This window comes from Aphidius gifuensis, linkage group LG6, assembly GCF_014905175.1.
Source record: "Aphidius gifuensis isolate YNYX2018 linkage group LG6, ASM1490517v1, whole genome shotgun sequence".
NCBI classification, from domain to species: Eukaryota; Metazoa; Arthropoda; class Insecta; order Hymenoptera; family Braconidae; genus Aphidius; species Aphidius gifuensis.
Genome location: NC_057793.1, coordinates 15,329,500 through 15,337,141, shown reverse-complemented (window position 1 = coordinate 15,337,141; position 7,642 = coordinate 15,329,500). Strand labels below are relative to the sequence as shown.

Genomic DNA, 7,642 nt, shown 5'->3' with positions numbered 1-7,642 from the left:
AATATTTGTCAGAGTGCAGTAAAGTTTCAAATAATCTTCAAGAAAAACGCAATTTCTAAAAATGATTTTAAAGTTTAAAAAAAAGGTATACATCTCAAAAATCTGTTTTTATTTTTATTAAAAAGATTCAATTAATTTATAAGATGATCAGAAGACAGAATATTTTTCACATCAATCAAATAATATATTCCAAAAGGCACAAGAAACAAGGGCACGATAAAGAAAAGGATGTATAAACAAAAGGTTACGTTTATCAGTAAGCATGTGTATGTTGTATATTAGCACACATTAGCACTCCTGGTGAGTAGGATTCGCGCCTATATCCCAACGGCATATGGCGCGCGCACCATCGCTGCGATATTGAATACTGTAGCACCAACGATGCGATATTGAATACTGTATATGATATAAATAAAGGTTCTTTCACACCATTCTACTATTATTGCTCAATTTTTATTTTATAAGGTTGTGAATTGCTCTGGACTTGGCAGCCATAATGCTTTGATCTGATTTTGGTTTTATAATGTTTGTCAGAGTGCGGTAAGGTTTTATAAGAATTTCAAGAAAAGCGCAATTTCTGAAAATGATTTTGAAGTTTAAAAGAAAAGTATACTTCTAAAAAATCTGTTTTTTTTTTTATAAAAAAGTGTGATATTGATTTAATAAAATGATCAGAAGACATAATATATTTATCTGATCAATCATATTTTAAAATAATTTCCCGAGGAATTTGAGGGTTAGGGTTAGCTTCGTGTCGATAATATATAGGCACGGTAGTTAAATCTCGTTTCTCCCACTTTTTTTTTTTTTCTCATACTTGACGCGAGGCACTACCGTGCCTCTTGATATAATAATAAAAATATAACTGAAGAAAATATTAGAATGGCATTATTGTGGTTGTCAAAGCTTAAAAATGTCATCGAGGTATAACAACAACAACAACATCAACTTCAACAACTTGCTGGTTTAGAGAATACTTTGGACTTAATCAAGAATTACATAAAGAGCTTAATTGGATTCAAGATGATTTACCAGTTAATATAACTACAGATAAAAATCTTTTTGCAATTACTGGATCATAAATTAATTTTGTAAATATCATTAATCATCTTGATTAATTTATTAAATTTTACATTATTATTGACGAAATATATTTTTTAATTAAATTTTGTTTAATGCAGATATTTCAATTACAAGTATTGCCACCGTCAAGCAATATTACATTACCATCTGGACAAGTAACACAAGTACTAAAAGTATAACAAATTTATCATATTTAATCTATCTACATGAGTCCACAAATAACAAATGATTAAGAAAAAGATTTAATTATACAAAATAGAATACGTCAATTAAAATGGGTAACATGTCATAAGCTGAGAAAAAGAAAAGGTGACAGAAGAGTATTTACATTACCAGAAATAACTCTCTCTGAAATAACATAAACAAGTATTAGTGATCTTTTAGTAACACATCCATATTTTATTTCAACTATCCAACAAATTTAGCTAATTTTTTGGAATAATTTTTGGACAATAAACGTCCATCAGTTCGTGAAAAAGTATTTAATTGTGTAAAAAATATATTTAACGATAATAAACGTGGTAAATTATCACTTGTTATTATTCGTAAATTAAACCAATATATTAAATTACGTGGTCACTTGGTTCATACTGAACTTGTTAAAGTATTATTGTCATTGAGAATAAAAGATATTGATCTTGATAAAAAACGTGATGACGAAATGACACAAAAAAAATTAATGAGCCATCAACAACGTATACTTTCATTGAGTAAACGTGAAAAAATTAAAAATTAGAAGCTGTTGAAAAAGAGCTTGAAAAGTTGAAGAACAAAAAATATTAACTGAAATAACAAGTATTGTATTTACAATATATTTTAGAATGTTAAAACAAGCACCAAATAGTCAAGTTTTACCTATAATGTTTAGAGGGTCTAGCTAAATTTGCACATTGTATTAATCTTAAATTTTATCAAGATTTAGCTAATATCATAAATACACTGATGGAAGAAAAGATTTAGGTTTACGTGAACAATTACATTGTATACAAACTGTATTTACAATATCGTCTGGACAAGGACCAGCATTAAATATTGTTTCATACAGATTTTATGTACATTTGTATAAAAATTCATTATTATCAATTAATTCTGGGAAAAATCAACAAGATTGTCATATTATCATTGAAATATTAATTCAAGTGTTGATTAATCGTAGAAAAAAAATAACACAAAATCGTTTAATAGCATTTATCAAGAGAATTGCACCAATGTCATTGCAATTACAACATCATAGATCATTAAGGCTACTTGGTATTATTAAAATAATAATGCTAACAAAATCAATTGAGGGACTTTTTGATACTGATGCTAATTCTGCTGATGGTTTTTATCAACCAGAACTTGATGAACCAGAATGTTGTAATGCATATTGTACATCATTATGGGAACTTGTTGCATTACAAAGACATTATCATTCTGTTGTACAAAAAATACCACGTAATATTGCAGCTGGTATACCAATAACTGGTGTTGCTAGTTTACCACCAGAACATTCCAAATTAAAACCCAAAGATTTGTATGGACAATTTGATCTAACTGGGTAATTAATCCATCAATTGAATCTACATGAGTCCACAGACAACAGATGATCAATTATTAATTGTTGTAATAATATATTTAAATTATTACAATTATCAGTTCGTGGACCAGCATCAGCTGATGAATTTTTACCAGCTTTAATATTCATTGTGCTAAAAGTCAATTATTGAAATGACAAATGGTGATCAAGATAAGAACATTAAAGATGATAAACAACAACAAATTGAATCACAACAACAATTACCGAATACGAAAGAAATGTATTTGTGTTGATGAGAATATGTGTGATGATGAGAGTTAACTACTACCGTGCCTTATTATACATCAAATATTTTGTCCCCTTCCGTCGCGAATCTATTAGAAATTTAATTAAAATATGATAGACTTGAATGAGGATGCAGAGGTTTAGTTATGATCCCATAGATCGATGTCGAGCTTTTTTAAAAAAAAAAATCAGATTTTTTCGTTGCGGTAATATATATTTAAAGCATAATTGATATTTACGGTCTTTGCGTTTATATCAGTTTTTATCAAATCGACCAGATTTCTTTCGTTCAGTTGGTATGAAACTTTACAATTATTTTTCTTCTCTCTCCTAGACATCTCTTTTTTTTAGTGTTTATATTTTGGCTGCACTGCTAATATTAATTTAAAGTGGACATTTAGCTTTCTGAAATTTTCTTTTTCAAAATGACTTTTGCTATTTATATTTATACTTCTTTAATAATTCATCTTCATATGTGCATCTATTTTTTTTTTATGTTTTTTTTTTTTTTAAATAATGCTAAAATGGCTACGTGCAATAGAACTCATATTTTCTTGATTTTTTTTTTAACCTCATAAAATATACTAATTAAAATTTCAAAAATTTATATATTTGAATAAATAAATAATTCTTATAAATATTAATTAAACAAAAAATGAATTGTATGAAAAAAAACTTTAAATTATTTATTCATTCATTCATTACGTTTTTTATAAAAACAGGAGCTTTTACACAAAATAATCGGTTTTTGTTTATTGTCAAAAAAAGAAATCATATTAAATTACAACATTTGTACCTGGTAGTAATACTGAATTTTAATAATTAATTTTCAACAGATATGTACAGTATGAAGTTGATGGAATATACATATGGAATTACCATATGGTACAATGTCTGATGATGAAATGCAACAGTTGGGTATCCCTGGTGGAAATATTTCTTCGAATTTTCTACGAATCTCTACGAATTTTTACGACATTGACCCATTCGAGAAAATAGTTTCGGAGTTATCTCTCAATTTTTCTTCGAGTTTTTTGGCCTTCGGAGAAACTTCTCCAATTGCTCGGGAACTTCTCTAAAAGTCAACCATGTGTTAACACAGTTCCAAAATTTTCTTTGAATATTTCTCCGAGTTTTTTTGAGCTTCAGAGAAAATGGACTTATAGTAGAAATAATTTATAGATTTTCTTTGAACATTTTTCGGAATTTATTTAGTTCTTCAAAGAAGCTTCTTCGATTGTTTGCGAACTTTAGAAGAACTATTCAGAAATTTGTAAAAAGTTCGTTGAAATTCGTAGAAGTATTCCTACTATGAATTATTCGGCAAGAAATCTTAAAATATTTCTCGAAGCTCAGACAAATAATTAAGAGTACGAAGAAAACTTTCGAAGATTTTTTAAAATTTTTTCTCCGCATGGGTCAATTTCGTAGAAATTCGTTAAAATTCACAGACAGCTCTTAGAAAATTCGTAGAAATATTTCTACCAGGGATACCAGCATTACAAGAGAAAGGTTTATTATTTCTTTGGGTAATTGGACGTGCTACGGAATTTGGTCGTGAATGTTCACAGCTATGCGGTTATGAAAGAGTTGATGAAATAATATCCCTCGTGAAAAAAAATCTGGCAAATTCTGACAGATCCTTACAGATTCCCGCAGATTTACACCGGTTTTCGGAACAACTGCCAGATTCTGCCAGATTATTTTTACCAGGGAACAGTTTAAAACAAATCAATTACAAAGAATAATAAGAACTGGGGCGCTATTCTTGGTCCCGTATTGCGGGAGTTATTGCGAGTCTCGCAATAACGATTCGCCGATAAGAAATATTATTCGCGATAGAAAAACATGAAGGCGCTTTTTGTTGCTTTCATGTAAATTTTACCTTATTTTTGCATTTGCATACCACAATGGCAGCTTCACATGAAAGCAACAACAAGTGCCTTCATGTTTTTCTATCTTGAGATAAAAAATATTTTTTGTATGAGTAGTCTAAAATAGACAAGCTTTAAACACCTTGTTTATTTTGATGATCAGGACGTATGATATGTTGTTATTTTTTATTGTAAACGATCAAAAGACACTACAAAAAGATATGATATCAAACAAAAAACAAAAATAAATTTTTGTACAAAACAGAGAGTCAAGTATTCGAAATTGTTATTATTTTTTTTCAAACATACAAAAAAAGAGAATATCAAAAAAGTCAAGTACAAAAGTACTAATTTCTTCAAAAATCATTGAGCCATATGAATGGTCTTAACTTTTGACAAAATTTTATACTTGACCCCGCCCGGTTCTCCCCAAATAAAATTTCCAGTCTTTCACACAAATGTAGACTCATCAATAAGAAGTGAAAAGTAGAAGCACTTCATCTGTATCAAATTGATTAATACGAATATAAAACATAATACGTATGTAATACTGAACTATCATACTTAGCCAACCACTCGTGAAAATATTTCGCCGCGATTACTTTGTATTTCTCCATGATTAGTCTGAATTTCTTTAAAATTAACCCATACTGCACTCAGAGAAGGATAAGTTAACAGTTAACATACCAATATGTTTACATTAAACATACAAAAGTTTAATGTTAAGATATATATATTAACAATAAACATAGATATCTTAAATGTTAACATACGTATGTTTATAGTTAACATACGTATCTTTACGCGGCCAAATATTTTGATGCGCCAGTCTACTTCTTGTCATCTTTTTTTTTTGACATTATATTGTGATACTATTCTAATTGTTATATAATATAATATGTACTCGTGTTGTCATAAATTTATTTAAATTTAGTTTTTTTGTAAATTCATTCTTAATTTTACATTCAATTTTCATATTTACATACGTAAATGTCTTCAACTATCAGCCTAACCTTCAAATTGTGTCAATTACAGATATCTTAATAGTTAACATACGCATATTAACTATTAAGATACGTATGTTTAATGTTAATATATATATCTTTGATGTAAACTTATCAGCCACCACCCATTTTAACATGGCATATGTTAACTGTTAACATATCCTTCTCTGTGTGTGAGAAATGTGTGAAAAAATTTTTCTGAAATCGTTAGTGAGTGGCAAAAACATGACGTCAGTAAAATAGTTCAAAAAGTAAAATGTAGGGGCGCTTTTAATGTATAATGCATAGAGTGGGTATAAGCAGAGTGAAGCCACCGAGGTCCCATTAGTCCGACATTTTGCGCTCGCTGTATGGAACGAGTATAAGAGGTTTTCGTCACTTCCGAGCTCACCGTATGGAGTGGGTATAAGAGGATTCCGTCACTTCCGAGATAAAAATCATCTATGGCTTCACTCTGCTTATACCCACTCTAATAATGCATAGAGTGGGTATAAGCTTCTCCCCCTTCTAATAATGCATATTGCATGGTATATGAAACTAAAGATTGCTAAAGATGCACATATGTATGATTGTATGAATAGATATCCGTCGTCAATATTATAAACAATTATAAAAGTGTGTAGGCTTGAAATTTTATTTGGGAAGAACCGGGCGGGGTCAAGTATAAAATTTTGTCAAAAGTTAAGACCCTTCATATGGGTCAATGATTTTTAAAGAAAGTAGTACTTTTGTACTTGACTTTTTTGATATTCTCTTTTTTTGTATGTTTAAAAAAAAAATAATAACAATTTCGAATACTTGATTCTCTTTTTTGTACAAAAATTTATTTTTGTTTTTTGTTTGATTACATATAAATATGAAATTCGAATTGGGAAAAAATGTGGAGTCACATCTTTTTGTAAAGTTTTAATAATAATATATTTTTCTTCATACGTTGACGAATTATTTTATTATTTCTTTTCATGGAGTTTTATAAGGAGGGTAATCTGTGACGTCACATTGTGTATTAGCTTTTACGATGGGCAGCTGTTGAAGCTCGCGGAATGGAGCAATCGAAGCAAACCAGTGTATATTATCGCCAGTAACGGCGCTAGTAAGTCGAATGCACAAAGTCAAATGTTGTTTTTGTTTATTTTTTTTCTATCAAGTTTTATGAGTTTTTTTTTTTTTTTTTTGCGTTCATATATATATACAATTAATTATAGTTGAAGTAATTCATTGAATAATTTTAATTTTTAAGTTTTAATTATTTTTTTAAGTGTCAATTAATAATTATTTAAATTTTCCAATAAAATGTAGGCTAACTGTCAACGATCTATTGATGTAACATTTGAAAAATCTAAATGTCGTATTTTCATCATCATCTCGATTTTTAGGACAGTTAAATGTTGAGTTTGGAGATAGTTGTAAATGAATACTGTCATTGATGTTTTGATTTTTTTCTAAATAATAATATGAGTCTGAATTTGTTGTTACAATGCAAAGCTTAAATAATTGGGCGAATCAGTATCATATGTAACATTAGAAATTAATGATTTTTTAACCGATGGTGTTAATAATGCACTTTTAAATTCACTTGATGTGGATTTTTCATTGTTTTTTTTTTTTTTTTTTTTGGACAAACTATCTAATGATTCCGTGAATGTCTCATTATTGTCTATTGACATATTATTTGATAAACGTGAATCAACAATTTTGTTATATTTTGTTGATATAACATCAACTAGTTCAGTAAATGTGGCATAGTTTGTTTTTTTGAATGAATATAAAGTCTCAAATTTCTACCATTAAAAATATTTAATGATTCAGTTTTTTGCCTAATACATTCAACGATTTAGACGTAAAAGTATTATTTGTACTAGTAAGAGTTTTACTGT

General features: G+C 28.5%; 1 pseudogene; it reads left to right on the top strand.

Moving 5' to 3' along the window:
• The first annotated feature begins 913 nt into the window (after positions 1 to 913).
• On the top strand, positions 914 to 2,627 carry LOC122859887 (annotated as a pseudogene).
• The last annotated feature ends 5,015 nt before the right edge of the window (positions 2,628 to 7,642 follow it).